The sequence below is a fragment of the Chiloscyllium punctatum genome, chromosome 48 (assembly GCF_047496795.1).
Source record: "Chiloscyllium punctatum isolate Juve2018m chromosome 48, sChiPun1.3, whole genome shotgun sequence".
Classification (NCBI taxonomy): Eukaryota; Metazoa; Chordata; class Chondrichthyes; order Orectolobiformes; family Hemiscylliidae; genus Chiloscyllium; species Chiloscyllium punctatum.
The window spans coordinates 31841603-31856513 of NC_092786.1; positions in this window are offsets into that span (position 1 = coordinate 31841603).

A 14911-nucleotide genomic window follows, 5' to 3' on the forward strand; every position below is an offset into this window, starting at 1 on the left:
ACCACAAATATGAAATAATGACCATTGTTTAATTGTTCAAGTAAAAAGTTAAAGAAGCAAATTAACTACTCATGCAAACAATTGTGTGCAATTCACATAAATAAATAATTGTGTGTTTGAGCTTCAGTATCTATATATTCAAGGAACAGAGCTTTAATGTAACACTTTCACAAAAGTCAACTACCCCATTCCTTTTATTTCATTTTTAAGGCATTTTTGTGGCATAACATGAGCAATTTATCAACATTTTTAAACTCTCTTAATCTAGCTAAGTATATAAAACATTTTTCTCTGTCTCTTCAGACTTTGTTCTATTTTCCTTGGAGATTTCCTGTTTTTATGCCAGTGTCTGATATTTTAACATGTGTTTTCAAAGCAATTTGTCATACCAAACTTTGAACACAGTAAAGTCTACAGAACGGATAGCTCAACAGGACTCCAAGGAGAAATCACAGTTTTAAACTGATTTCTGCTGATGGAATAAATTGCAAAACTTAGCAACAAAAGTATGTTGTCTCTAATATATTGCCTGGAGATCAAAAATCCTCTTAACCCACCTGCATATGTGTAGCTTTGGCTGATCAAAGAACAGAGCAACTTCACTATGAAATGCACTGAGGTCTTTGATTCTTATAGATGCTTGAATTTGAGAATCAGCAATGCAAGACATAAATTAAAACTTGACTGAATTTTCACTCCTGGGTATGTAGACTTGGGAAATTTTCAGCTTTCCACAACCACTTCCGGAAACGTGGCCTGAATTTCAGGATCTTTGATGCTTGGGAACGCTGGCGAGCTTGGTAATGCTGTGGTTGACCCAATCCCACTCCTGAAAGAATGCTGAGTCACACACCATGCTGCTAACTTTGTCCCACGTGTGATATTCAATATTAGCCCCTTTGCCCTAACCACCTCATACTCGTCATTTCACACCCAATTCCTATGCTTTGTCTGTACCAGTTCATGATATCCCGTGCTCCTGATTCACCCTTAATGGCCCTATAGAGCCCATATATGACTTCCACTCATCCCCAATTGCCTCTCAATCTTTCCACGCCAACCCATCCATCTCAACCCACTTTAATAGCCTCCATACAACCCATGCCCCAACACTCATCCTATGGCCCCCTACTGCCCATATCTCAACAAATTCCCTTCACTTAACAACATTTGCTGTTGCTTTCTCCATAAAAATGGGCAGACTTCAGAGGTGATGCTGAATTGAAACAAAATGAAATTCTAAGTAGAGATTCTGTGGCAGTGAGAGTAAATTTAGGATGGCTTGTTGTTTTTCTGGTGCTAGACTTAAGGATGTCTCTAAATGTTTCAAGTATATTGTAAAAGGTGATTTTGAGAAGCCAGAAATTATTGTACACATTGGTCGGAGTGACATCTTCAGGGAAAAAAAAAGCAGTATAGAATGAATTTCAAAGGCCAGGCAGAAGATTAAAAAATAGAGCCTTAAAAGTAGTCATTTTTGGTTCACTCCCAACGACAATCTCAAAGGAGGGAAGGAACGAAATGTTAAATGGCTGAAGAGTTGATGTATTGGTCAGGGATTCAGGATTTTTGGATAATTGGAATGTCTTTTGGGATAGAAAAGTCCTGTTCAAAAAGGATGGGTCTAACCTGAACTGGAAAGGGACCAATAACTTGGAGAAAGATTTGCTCTTCCATTAAGGGAAACTTTATACTGTCACAGAGATGGAGTGGGGGAATTCTAAGTAGCAGTGTAAACAGAAGGATTGATGGAGAAAGTTCTGAATGTGATGAGAGCATGACAATTAGAAAAGAAAGATAACAAAGGGTCAGAGCATGTAGTAATTCTGAAGAACTAAATTGCATTAAGGCTGATGAGCTCAGGGCATGTTTAAGAAAATGGGATTGGGACATCTTAGCTAATACAAAAACTTGGCTGAGACATATTCGAAACTGGCAGCTTAATGTTCTGGGAAGGATAGAAAACAAGGCAAGAAAGGAAAGGTGGTGTTTTTGATTAAGGAATACATTACTACTTTAAGTAGGGAAGTTAAAAAAAATCTCACAACACCAGGTTATAATCCAACAGTTTTAATTGGAAGCACTAGCAAACTTACTGATGAAGAAGCAGCACTCTGAAAGCTAGTCATTCCAATTAAACCTGTTGGACTATAACCTGGTGTTGTGTGATTTTTAACCTTGTACACCTCAGCCCAACACTGGCATCTCCAAATCTTAACTAGGGAAGATATTTCTGAAAAAATAGCCAGTAAAATATATAGGTAGAAATTACAAATAAGAAAGCAAAGATCACTTTGATGGGATTGCACTATAAGCTCCCCAATAGTAAGAGAGAAATTGGGAAACAAGTATGTAGTGAAATCTCAGATATATGTCAGCATAATGAAGTTGTAATAATGGGGTATTTTAATTTTCCAAACATTGACTGGGGCTATCACAGTGTTAAAAGTTTGGATGATGAAGCATTTGTCAAATGTGTTCAAGAATTTTTTTATCAATATGTAGATGCTCCTACTAGAGAAGGAACAAAACCAGACTTTCTTTTGGGCAAAAAGGTAGGGCAGGTGACTGAAGTAAAAATGGGGTATCAGTTTGAGTCTAGTGATTATAATTCTATTAGTTTTCAAAATGGGAAGGATACGTTTTCCATAAAAGCTAAAGATTTTAATTGGAGTAAGGCAAATTTTAATGGTATGAGACAGGAGCTTTCAAAAGTTGATTGGAGTAGACTGTTCACAGGTAAAAAGACATTTGAGATGTAGGAGGCATTCAAGAGTGTGACGACAAGAGTTCAGAGACACTATGTTCCTGTTAGAGTGAAGAGTAAAGCTGGTAAGATTATGGAACAATGGATGAATAAAGATATTGAGGTTTTAGTCAAGAATAAAAGAGAATCTTATTTTAGATATAGATAACTTGGTTTAATTGAATTGCTTAATCAATATAAAGAGTGTAGGGGCATTCTTAAGAGAGAAATCAAGAAGGCAAAGAGGGGATGTGAAAAAGCAATGTCAAATAAGGTTAAGGATAATCCAAAGGGATTCTACAAATACATTAAGAACAAATGGGTAAATAGAGAGAGGGTAGGGTCATCTTTGTGTTGAACCCCAGGAGATGGAAGACATACCAAGTAAATATTTTGTGTCAGTTTTTACTATGGAGAAAGAAATGGAGACTAGAGAATGCAGAGAATTAAACGTTGGTGTTTTAAAAATAGTTCACATTACAGAAGAGGAAGTTCAGGAGGTCTTAGAGAATATAAGGGTGGATAAACGTCCAGGACCTGATCTAATGTATTCCAGAATATTGTGGGAAGTAAGGGCTATGAAATTATGAGACCCTTTGCAGATGCTGGGTCCTCTACTTTTTGTTATTTACATAAATGATTTGGATGTGAGCATAAGAGGTACAGTTAGCAAGTTTGCAGCTGACACCAAAATTGGAGGTGTAGTGGACAGCAAAGAGGGTTACCTCAGATTACAACAGGATCTAGACTAGATGGGCCAATGGGCTGAGAAGTGGCGGATGGAGTTTAATTCAGATAAATGCTGCATTTTGGGAAAGCAAATCTTAGCAGGACTCATACACTTAATGGTAAGGTCCTAGGGAGTGTTGCTGAACAAAGAGACCTTGGAGTGCAGGTTCATAGCTCCTTGAAAGTGGAGTTGCAGGTAGATAGGATAGTGAAGAAGGCGTTTGGTATGCCTTTATTGGTCAGGATATTGAGTACAGGAGTTGGGAGGTCATGTGGTGGCTGTACAGGACATTGGTTAGGCCACTGTTGGAATATTGCATGTAATTCTGGTCACCTTCCTATCGGAAAGATGTTGTGAACCTTGAAAGGGTTCAGAAAAGGATGTTGCCAGGGTTGGAGGATTTGAGCTATAGGGAGAGGCTGAACAGGCTGGGGCTGTTTTCCCTGGAGCATCGGAGGCGGAGGGGTGACCTTATATAGGTTTACAAAATCATGAGGGGCATGGATAGGGTAAATAGGCAAAGTCTTTTCCCTGGGGTGGGGGAGTCTAGACCTAGAGGGCATAGGTTTAGGGTGAAAGGAGAAAAATATAAAAGAGACCTAAGGGGCAGCTTTTTCATGCAGAGGGTGGTACGTGTATGAAATGAGCTGCCAGAGGAAGTGGTGGAGGCTGGTACAATCGTAACATTTAAGAGGCATTTGGATGGGTATATGAATAGGAAGGGTTTGGAGGGATGTGGGCCGGATGCTGGCAGGTTGGACTAGATTGGGTTGGAATGTCTGGTCAGCATGGACGGGTTGGATGGAAGGGTCTATTTCCATGCTGTACATCTCTATGACTCTATGACTCTAAATAATTGCATCATCTATTACTATGGGTCAGGTGCCTGATGACTGGGGGAGGGTGGCTAATGTTGTACCTTTGTTTAAGAAAGGTTGTAAGGGGAAACCAGAGACTATAGACCTGAGAGTCTGAGTGTGGATAAGTTGTTGGAAGTGATTATATAAAATAGGATTTATGGACATTTAGAGAAGCCATTGATTTGGAATAGTCAGCATGCTTTTGTGTGAGGAAATCGTGTCTCACAAACCTAATTGAGTTTTTTGAGGAAGTTACCAAAAAGGTTGATGATGGCAGTGCAGTAGATATTGTTTACTTGGATCTTAGTTTGGAACCTTTGACAAGATTCTGTGTGGTAGACTAATTAGTAAAGTTAGGTCACATGGAATTCAGGGTGAGCTTGCAAATTGGATACATAATTGGCTTAATGGCAGGAGACAGGGAGTAATGGTGGACGGTTACTTTGCAGACTGGAGACCTGTCATCAGGGATTAGTTCTGGGTCCTCTTTTGTTTGTCATTTCTATAAATGACTTGGATGAGAATACAGAAGGCGTGGTTAGTAAGTTTGCGGATCACACCGAAATTGGTGGCATAATGGACAGTGAAGGTTTTCTAAGGTCACAAACGGATCTTGATCAAATAGGCCAATGGGCTGAAAAATGGCAAATGGACTTAAATCTTATAAATGTGAGGTATTGCATTTTGGTACAACAAACAAGGCTAGGGCTTATACAATTAATGGTAGGGCTTTAGGTAGTGCTGTAGAATGGAGGGACCCAAGGGGTTCAGGAACATAATTCTTTAAAGTTTGTGTCACACATTGACTGGCTCGTTCAAAAAGCGTATGGCACATTTGCCTTCATTGTTCAGTCCTTTGAGCATTGGAGTTGGAATGTTATGTTGAGGTTGTACAGGGCATTGGTGAGGCCTTTTCTGAAGTACTGTGTGTAGTTCTGGTCACTCCATTATAGGAAGTGTATTATTCAGCTGGAGGGAGTTCAGAAGAGATTTACCAGGACGTTGCCAAGTATGGAAAATTTGAGTTGTAAAGAAAGGCTGGATAGGCTGGGACATTTTTCACTGGAGTTTAGGAAATTGAGAGGTGACCTGGTCGAAGTTTATAAAATAATGAGAGGTATAAATAGAGTTGATGTTAGTTATCTTTCCCCTAAGATAGCGAATTTCAAAACTAGGGAGCACATTTTTAAGGTGAGAGAAAGGAGATTTAAAAAAGACATGAGAGGCAAATGTTTACACCGAGGATGGTCAAGTGTGGCATGAGGTTCTTGAGGAAGTGATGGGTATGGTTACAATTGCAATGTTTGAAAGACGTACCTGAATAGGAAAGGTTTGGAGGGATATGGGCCAGGAGCAGGCAGGTGGGACTAGTTTAGTTTGGGATTATGTTCGGCATGGATTGGTTGGACCAAAGGGTGTGTTTCCGTGCTGTATGACTCCATGACTCTTATCTGTTATAGACTTTACCACATAAAAGTCCATTTAATACATTTTAACCCCTGAAGTACTTAATCACTTATTAAGATAAATATTTGTATTAGTAACTCCACATCAAACAGCTAATCCTTTAATAACCTTTTGGAGTTGTGTGTCAAACTATGAATTTACAGCTACCCCACCTTTGATAATGACATGTCTTGGAAGCAGTTAAGCAGTAAAAATGCTAGAATTATAGCCCTTTGGGGTTACCTCAACAATCAATTATTGAAACTGTAAGCACTTATCATTTTTAACTCTGAAGCAAAGGTAGGGTTTATATTTTTTTCATCAAACCTTAAAGGACAGAGGATTTAAATGACTTTTAATTTTTTTTCATTTACAGATGAGTGTGTCATTGGCTAGGACAACATTTATTGACTGTTCCTGACTGTTAAGTGTCAATCACATTGCTGTGTGTCTGGAGTCACATATAGGCCAGACCAGGTAAGGATGGCAGATTTTCTCTCCTAAATGGTATTAGTAAATCAGTTGTTTTTTCCCCCGACAATTGTCAATGATGGCATTGTCACCATTAGACTTTTAATTCCAGATTTTAGTTTTCCGAAATTAAATTCCACTATCTGCTGTAGCAAGATTCGAACCCAGGGTCTCTGGATTAATTGTCGAGCAATGATACTACGTGGGTTTCCCCTCCCCTTCACAGCTTGACAGTTGCACAGACTTTTTTGTTGAACATTTATGCCTACTCTAAAATCATAAATCATGCACATCAGGATAAGACTGTTGTTCCACTGGAAGAAAGAGCCTGTCTATATTCAATACTGAGTTCAAAATTGTCTTGCTGGGTTTGGGTTTCCCAAGTAAGTTAAATTCTGCTGCCACTATTTCCAAATGGTGAAAGTAGGAGCTGTCAGGAAATGGAGGTAGTTCTTTCAGATATGGAGTCCCAGTGCCATTTTCAATATGGCATGGACTATTGAGGACTCCATGAAAATCTAGGCACGACTCCAAAATATTTCCAAGTGCAGGCTTTTTATTATCAAATTTTTGAACTTATGTGTTTCATTTTCATTCACGACTTCAACTTGTTGAAGATGGGGTGCAATGGGCACTCAACATGTCTGTAGATTTGGTCTTTGATTTGTCTGAAAGTTTTCATTTCTCCAGATCATTGGTTTTCACCTTCACCAGTTATCTTCAAGGCAGAAATATAAGACTTGGATTCCTCCATAGTTAATGCATATTTTTAAATACTGTTCATGGGACAGACCAGTATTTTTTACTCATTGTTAATCACCCACAGAGCAGTTAGGAGTCAACCACATTGCTGAGGGCACTACCAGGTAAGGGTATCAGAATACCGTCTCTAAAAGGCATTGCTGAATGAGTTGGTTGTATGCAACAATTGACAATGATAACTTGGTTGCTATTAATCTAGATTTTTATTTCAGATTTTTATCAAATTAAAGTTTCACCATCAGGCTTGGTCGGAGGTGGGCCATAACAGGAAGTCAAACAGGGAAACTCTAAGTTAGATTAGATTTCCTACACTGTGCGTGGAAACAGGCCCTTCTGCCCAACAAGTCCACACTGACCCACACCCCTACCCTATATTTACCACTGACTAATGTACCTAACACTACGGGCAATTTAGCATGGCCAGTTCACCTGACTTGCACATCTTTGGATTGTAGGAGGAAACCAACACAGACACAGGGAGAATGTGCAAACTCCACACAGGCAGTTGCCCGACGTGGGAATTGAACCTGGGTCCCTGGCGTTGTGAAGCGCACCCCCATTTATCTCTCAGCCCCCTTCCCCCCGCCACATTCCGGATGAATGACTTATGCCCGAAACATCGACTCTCCTACTCCTCGGCTGCTACCTGACCTGTTGTGCTTTTCCAGCACCACACTCGCAACTATTGCTTCACTGCTCACAGTCTCTCCATCATCATTTGATCTACTTACATCTATACTGACATAGTTCCCTGTTTATACATTCAAGTGTTTACCCCCTCCAGATCAGAGAGCTAAATATACTGGGTCACCTCTTGTTTAGCATAAATCAATGGTCACAGTCAAGTTAGAGATATTTCCTTTACCATGGAAGAAACAATGATTCACTTCTTATTGAATATCCATGTTGGTGTCCTATGGGACATGGTTGAGCTTATAAACTGAGCTGGCCTTCGTTTCTATGAAATGTAAAGGACATTGCCTGAGATCACACTCAGTCAGAATAACTGGAGTGTTGAAGGTGGACTCAAAGCCCTGTCAGGACCCTACTGACCAACACCTTGAGATGGGTGCACTTTTGGATAGTACTGAAGCTGCCCTTTAGGCGCCATCATTCTCTTACCTTGGTGACTGACCCACCCACAGCCAGGATGCCAAGCCCTTTAGAATTTACTCATCCATGCCACCAACCCTTCTTCACCAGCCCTTGACTCTGTCTTACTGATGCTGAGCCTCCATGTCAGATGTCATTCTCCTTCTCCCCTTCCCTGTGCCATCATGATTAATGAGGAAAACACATAGCAGCACAAAGCCAATTTATGCCAGACTATGAACTGGGTGCCACAAGATTCCTGTGCATTGCTGGCTTTGTGGTGAGGGTAGGAGTTTATGAAAATGCAGTGTTTGAGCCCATGCAGAAGATAGAATACTGCCATTAAAGCTGACCATTGTTATCCATCTACACATGCAAGTTTTAACTCATAATATGACATTATTATGCACTTTCAGACAGTTGCAAACCTCAAGTTGCCTTTGTTGCAGCTCAAAGCCATCATCTTTGAACAGGTGAAGAGCTATATGCAAGAAGGTGGCAAGGTTGGATACATACAGGATGCAAATAACATCTCCCCAGATGGAGACCAAAGTTGGATAAATGATAGTAAAGTATAAGGATTTTAATTAAAATAGGGAAAAAGAGCTATACAAAATTCCAAACACAGTCAGGACTTTAAGGCTGATCTCAAGGGTTGATTGCAAAGGGACTTTCACTTATATTTCTTGAAAAGACATGGTGTATTGCACCGGATGCCAAGTTTATATAAACCATGTTTGTGTGTGAGTATGCACTGCTTTCCCGATGGTGACATGGGCCATCAATGATGGCTCTTGCAAGGGTATTCATGGCATGTAAACATATTGCAATATAATCTATTTAACATGCCATTGACTTTGGGTTGAACATTAAAGTCATAGAGTCATACAGCATGGAAACAGACTCTTCAGGCCAACTCATCCAGCTGACCAGATATCCGAAATTAATCTCTTTCCATTTGCCAGCACTTGGCTCATATTACTCTAAACTTTCCTATTCATATACCCATCCAGAGGCCTTTTAAATGTTGTAATTACACCAGCCTCCATCACTTCCTCTGGCAGCTCATTCCATAAACACACCATTCTCGGTGTGAAAACGTTGCCCCTTAGGTCCCTTTTGTATCTTTTCCCTCTCACCTTAAACCAGTGCTGTCTAGTTTTGGACTCCCCTACCCTGGAAAAGACCTTGGCTGTTCACCCTATCCATGCCCCTCATGATATTATGAACTTTTATAAGGTCACCCCATAGCCTCTGATTCTCCAGGGCAAACAGCCCCAGATATCAGCCTCTCCCTATAGCTCAAACCTTCCAATCCTGGCAACATCCTTGTAAATCCTTTCTGAACCCTTTCAGGTTTCATAACATTCTCAAGCTGTTTCAGGGTCCCATCAGCCACTGAAGAGGTGCTGAAGAGATGGTGCTGTCCCTTTTAGGAAGGTCTGCAGAGCATAAGCATTCAGGCTGTGGTCAGGCCACTTTCAAGGAGCTATGAACCCGCACTCCAAGGTCTCTTTGTTCAGCAACACACCCTAGGACCTTACCATTAAGTGTATAAGTCCTGCTAAGATTTGCTTTTCCAAAATGCAACACCTCGCATTTATCTGAATTAAACTCTATCTGCCACTTTTCAGCCCATTGGCCTATCTGATCAAGATCCTGTTGTAATCTGAGGTAACCCTATACCATGTTGACTGTCCACTATACCTCAAATTTTGGTGTCATCTATAAACTTACTAACTATACCTCTTATGATCACATCCAAATCATTTATATAAATAATGAAAAGTAGTGAACCTAGCACTGATCCTCGTGGCACTCCACTGGTCACAGTCTGAAAAACAACCCTCCACCACCACCCTCTGTCTTCTGCAGAATACAGTTCTGTATCCAAATGGCTAGTTCTTCCTGTATTGCATGAGATCTAACCTTGCTAACCAGTCTCCCATGGGGAACCTTATCGAACGTCTTACTGAAGTCCATATAGATCACAGCTACTGCTCTGCCCTCATCAATCCTCTTTTTACTTATTCAAAAAACTCAATCAAGTTTGTGAGACATCATTTCCCATGCACAAAACCATGTTGACTATCCCTAATCAGTCCTTGCCTTTCCAAATACATGGCTGAAAATGTGTTGCTGGAAAAGCGCAGCAGGCCAGGCAGCATCCAACGAACAGGAGAATCAATGTTTTGGGCATCAGCCCTTTCCAAATACATGCACATCCTGTCCCTCAGGATTCCCTTCAACAACTTGCCCACCACCGACATCAGGCTCACTGGTCTATAGTTCCTTGGCTTGTCCTTACCACCCTTCTTGAACAGTAGCACCACGTTAGCCATCCTCCAGTCTTCCGGCACCTCACCTATGACTATCAATGATACAAATATTTCAGTAAGAGGTCCAACAATCACTTCCCTAGCCTCCCACAGAGTTTGAGGGTCCTGGGGATTGATCCACCTTTATGTGTTTCAAGACATTCAGCACTTCCTCCTGTGTAATATGGACATTTTTCAAGATGTCATCATCTATTTCCCTACATTCTATATCTTCCATGTCCTTTTCCACAGTAAATACTAATGCAAAATACTCGTTCAGGATCTCCCCAATTTTCTGCGGCTCCACACAAAGGCCGCCTTGTTGATCTTTGAGGGGCCCAGTTTTCTCCCTAGTTACCCTTTTGTCCTTAATGCATTTGTAAAAACCCTTTGGATTCTCCTTACCTCTATTTGCTAAAGCTATCTCATGCCCCCTTTTTGCACTCCTGATTTCCCACATAAGTATACTCCTACTGCCTTTATACCTTTCTTAGGATTCATTCGTTCTATCCTGTCTACACCTGACCATATGGTTCCTTCTTTTCCTTAACCAAATCCTCAATTTCTTTAGTCATCCAGCATTCCCTATACCTACCAGCCTTCCCTTTCACCGGAACAGGAATATACTTTCTCTGGATTCTTGTTATCTCATTTCTGAAGGCTTCCTATTTTCCAGCCGTTCCTTTACCTGAAAACATTTGCCCCAATCAGCTTTTGAAAGTTCTTGCCTCATGCCGTCAAAATTGGCCTTTCTCCAATTTAGAACTTCAACTTTTAGATCTGGTCTCTCCTTTTCCATCACTATTTTAAAACTAATAGAATCATGGTCCCCCTTGTGAAATTTCCATGTTGTTCAACAATTTTATATTGAGGAGTCTCTGTTTTTGAGCAAAACCAACCACGCAGGAAAATGTCTTGATTGAAGGCTGACGCTTTCCTTGAATTCTTTTCCTTACACAGAAAACTTCCCCTTCCACTGCAAGCCACTAAGAGTCAGCAACGAGGGTTATGCACTTCTGCTTTCTGCCCTGGGTCCTATTCCACTGCATTCCCACCTGTTCTGAAGTAAGTTGGAATTTGGCCTTTAACTCAATCAACATTGTTGCATTCTTTAAAGTTCCTCCTCTGTGAGTTCCCTCTCCTTACAAGTTTGGCCTGAGGCTGCAGGAATAGGCCTTGTCGAAATGTAGTCGGAGCCTTGAAGACTTCACACTGTTTTGGCTCAACCTTGTTTGACAGATTCCATTGTCCTCCTTTAAGACATGTCAGGGAGGCTGTGTCTGTCAAAACACAAAACAGACCAAATTATCCACATTCCCTTCATCCCAGGAAAATGAATGCAGGTAAAAAGCATTGTGCAAATCCTTTGTTGGCCCCGTATGATTAAAAAAAAAGCAATGGTTATCTTGAAACTTCTGTGGCATTCTTATTCTTTCATTGATAATGGGTTTCCAACTGCTTACGACTGCAGATGGTGCCTATTCAGACAGACCCACTGATGGGAGTTGTCATTCATACTGCTTTCTCTCTTTCTCAATTACCCACCAGTTAGTGCATGATAGCCACAACTTTAAAAAAGCATTTGTTTTATACAAACTTTCTGCGCCTTCACATTTTAGTTGGACCTCAGAAATGCATGACAGGCAACCAGCTGGCATTCAAATGTTGTCGAGAAAACTATGAAAGGAGTTCAAAACATTTTTAAAAAATGTTCTTCCAGCTGCTGAACTTTGCTTGTAATTTTAAAATCCATACGCAAGCTACAATTCTTTATTTGAATCCCAACATCGAGCAGGATTTCAGTGAGAGTGTGTGCTTTTCTATTAAATTATGGCATATTTCATTTCGCTAAGTGGGAGAATTTTGATCCTGTAATCTTTGACAGGTGTTGTGAAGAAAAATAGTTTGTAAATAAGCTAAAATTGTACACAGTTTTCCTGCAAGTGAATTTTCAGATGAGAGCACTGATTGTACCTCTGATCATTAACTTTTATCAACCACGTTAAAGAAAAGAAGTTAATAAGTGTGCTAAAACAGCACAAGCAAGAATTTATTGTGTAAAAAGAGATGGACATGTACTAAAACAAGCCCTGCAGAGGAGATTAAACTCACCTTCACCCATAATAATGATTTTTTAAAAACAAGTGGAGATGAACTTTTCGTTAACAAAGCACTATGTTTAACTATTATCAGTTCTGAATAAAAGCCATCAAAAAGGAATTTTCTTCATCAATTGAAACTGTTAAACACACAATCAGTTAAGTTGTTGGATAAGTTTCATAACTTACACACAAATGGAAATGAATGTAATTTGAGAATTTTGATTCTCACCATGAGACTTGCTGATTTAAGAATCACTTTCAGCACAGAATTTGGCCCATCATACCTAAATTGCTATTCTCAGTTACCAATTAATTGTACCTTCCAGGCTTTTCTAAATATCTTTGCAATGTATTTTTTTATTAAACTATTTATTCAACTACTTTTTGAATCTGTGTGTGCTGCCCTTGCTGGCACCAAATGTTAAAATTCCATCCTACTGCATTATATTGTGTTGGCTGTAGATGGCACTAATGAGCCATGATGGAAGAAACCTGCCACTTGGTACTATGAACTTATTCAAGTGAAGGGCATTTCCAAAATCCTGTACTTGATGCTTTTTTTTAAACATAAGATCGACTTCAAAGGTCTGATAATTCAAGCTTTGTCATACTGATTGATTCACACTGGCCACCTATCAAAGTAAGAATGTTTTTGAATATGTATGATGTGCTTTTTGATTTTATTTTACAAAAATGACAAATTAAGCATAAGAGTTGAAGTTTGTGAAGAAAAACATAAAATACGATACTTGTTCATCTCTAATGTTTTCTTTGACAAATCGTCAAAATAGCTGTCATTTAAAAGTGGGAGTGAAGTGAGGTTTGATGTTGAGTTTTTTTTTATTAAGAACAGCTGCCACATCTTTAGTTCTGGAGTCTTACAAATGAGGCATTGCATTAAATTTACTGATTCCCATCGACAGGAGAGAGGGGGTGAGATGAACAAGTGGGTGCTCCAGAACTATCCTGAATATCAGAGTAGCATTGAGGATCTGACCCTAAGCAAAAGCTGCTGTCATGATTCTGCAGCACTGCGCCTTGCAATATGTTAAACTCACTCCAGCAAAAGAACCACAATGAAAATGTAATCAGACGAGCACGTTGCTGGCAAGTCTGATTTTAGCAATCCTTTTTTTTTTGTTTGGAAAGGCATTATTGAAGCTCTTCTTGCAGCATTTAGTATCCGTTCTTTTATTTTTAAAATAAAACAATGACCGAATGATTCCCTCTGTTTGTACTTCGACCCTGGACTTGCACGATGGAGATCACCTTTGGTGTGCTTTTAATGGAATGGTTTCCCTCTTCCCCTTCCCCTCCCCCTCCACCCCCCCAACACATCGAGTGACTGTCGACTGCTCTGTCAGAGAAGCTTCTTATTAGTCCCAAGTAAAGGAGCTGATCTAGGGTCAAGCGATGCTTCTTAATGTGTATGGCTGATTTCTGGAAGAGGTATGAAAGGATCAGAATTGAAAGAATACTGTTAATCCACCGCCTAATGAATGTCGATTACACTGTGTGACAAATGGCCTTCTCTGATTTGTAAAGAGCACCTCTCAATTTATGTTTTGTGCAGGGCACAGGATTCTCCAGAGCACATCAGAAGGTCTATATATTTCCCTGCTCCCCCATATCCCAATCAATGACACCTTGCTCACTTACAATTCTGCAGGAGATAGAGTGCTTTTTTTCAGATCACGTTCCGAGGGCAGTCTGTTCCCAGCACTTGCAAGGGCTATTATAACAATGGTGGCTTGCTCTGCCTTACCACTCATAAACATAGCAGTGGCCCAAAGTGTTTCAGCAAATGGAATAGTGCACCCTGAGTCAAAGAAGAAGATATTAGAAGGAGTGATTGAAAGATTACGCTAAATGGTGGCTTTTAAGAGCAGACTTTAAGAAAGTTGCCGAAGCGCAACCATTAAGCTTTCTCCATCTGGAAGGACAACTGCAGCTGATACATTGGGGCACCACTCCCTTAAACTCCCCTCTAATCCTAACATGGAATGTAACAGTTGAATTCAGAGCTGGAGTAGACCATTCAGCCCCTTGTGTCTGCTCATCCATTCAATAAGATCATGGCTAATTTGATCACTTTGCATTCCTGTCTATCTCTGACAACCTTTCACACCCTGCCCCACTCAACAAAAATGTGTCTACCTTGACCTGAAAAATATTCAAAGGCTACCTCTGCTCCCTTTTGAGGAAGTGAGTTCCAAAAACTAACAACCCAATGTGAGAAACAATCTCCTCACACTGTCTGATATGGGCAAGGCCTTCTCATTAAATGTTGATTATTGGTTCTAGATCTTGGGAATTTTTTTTCACACCCACATCTTATATGTTTCAATCAAGTTGCATCTAACTCTTCGAAACTCCAGGAGATA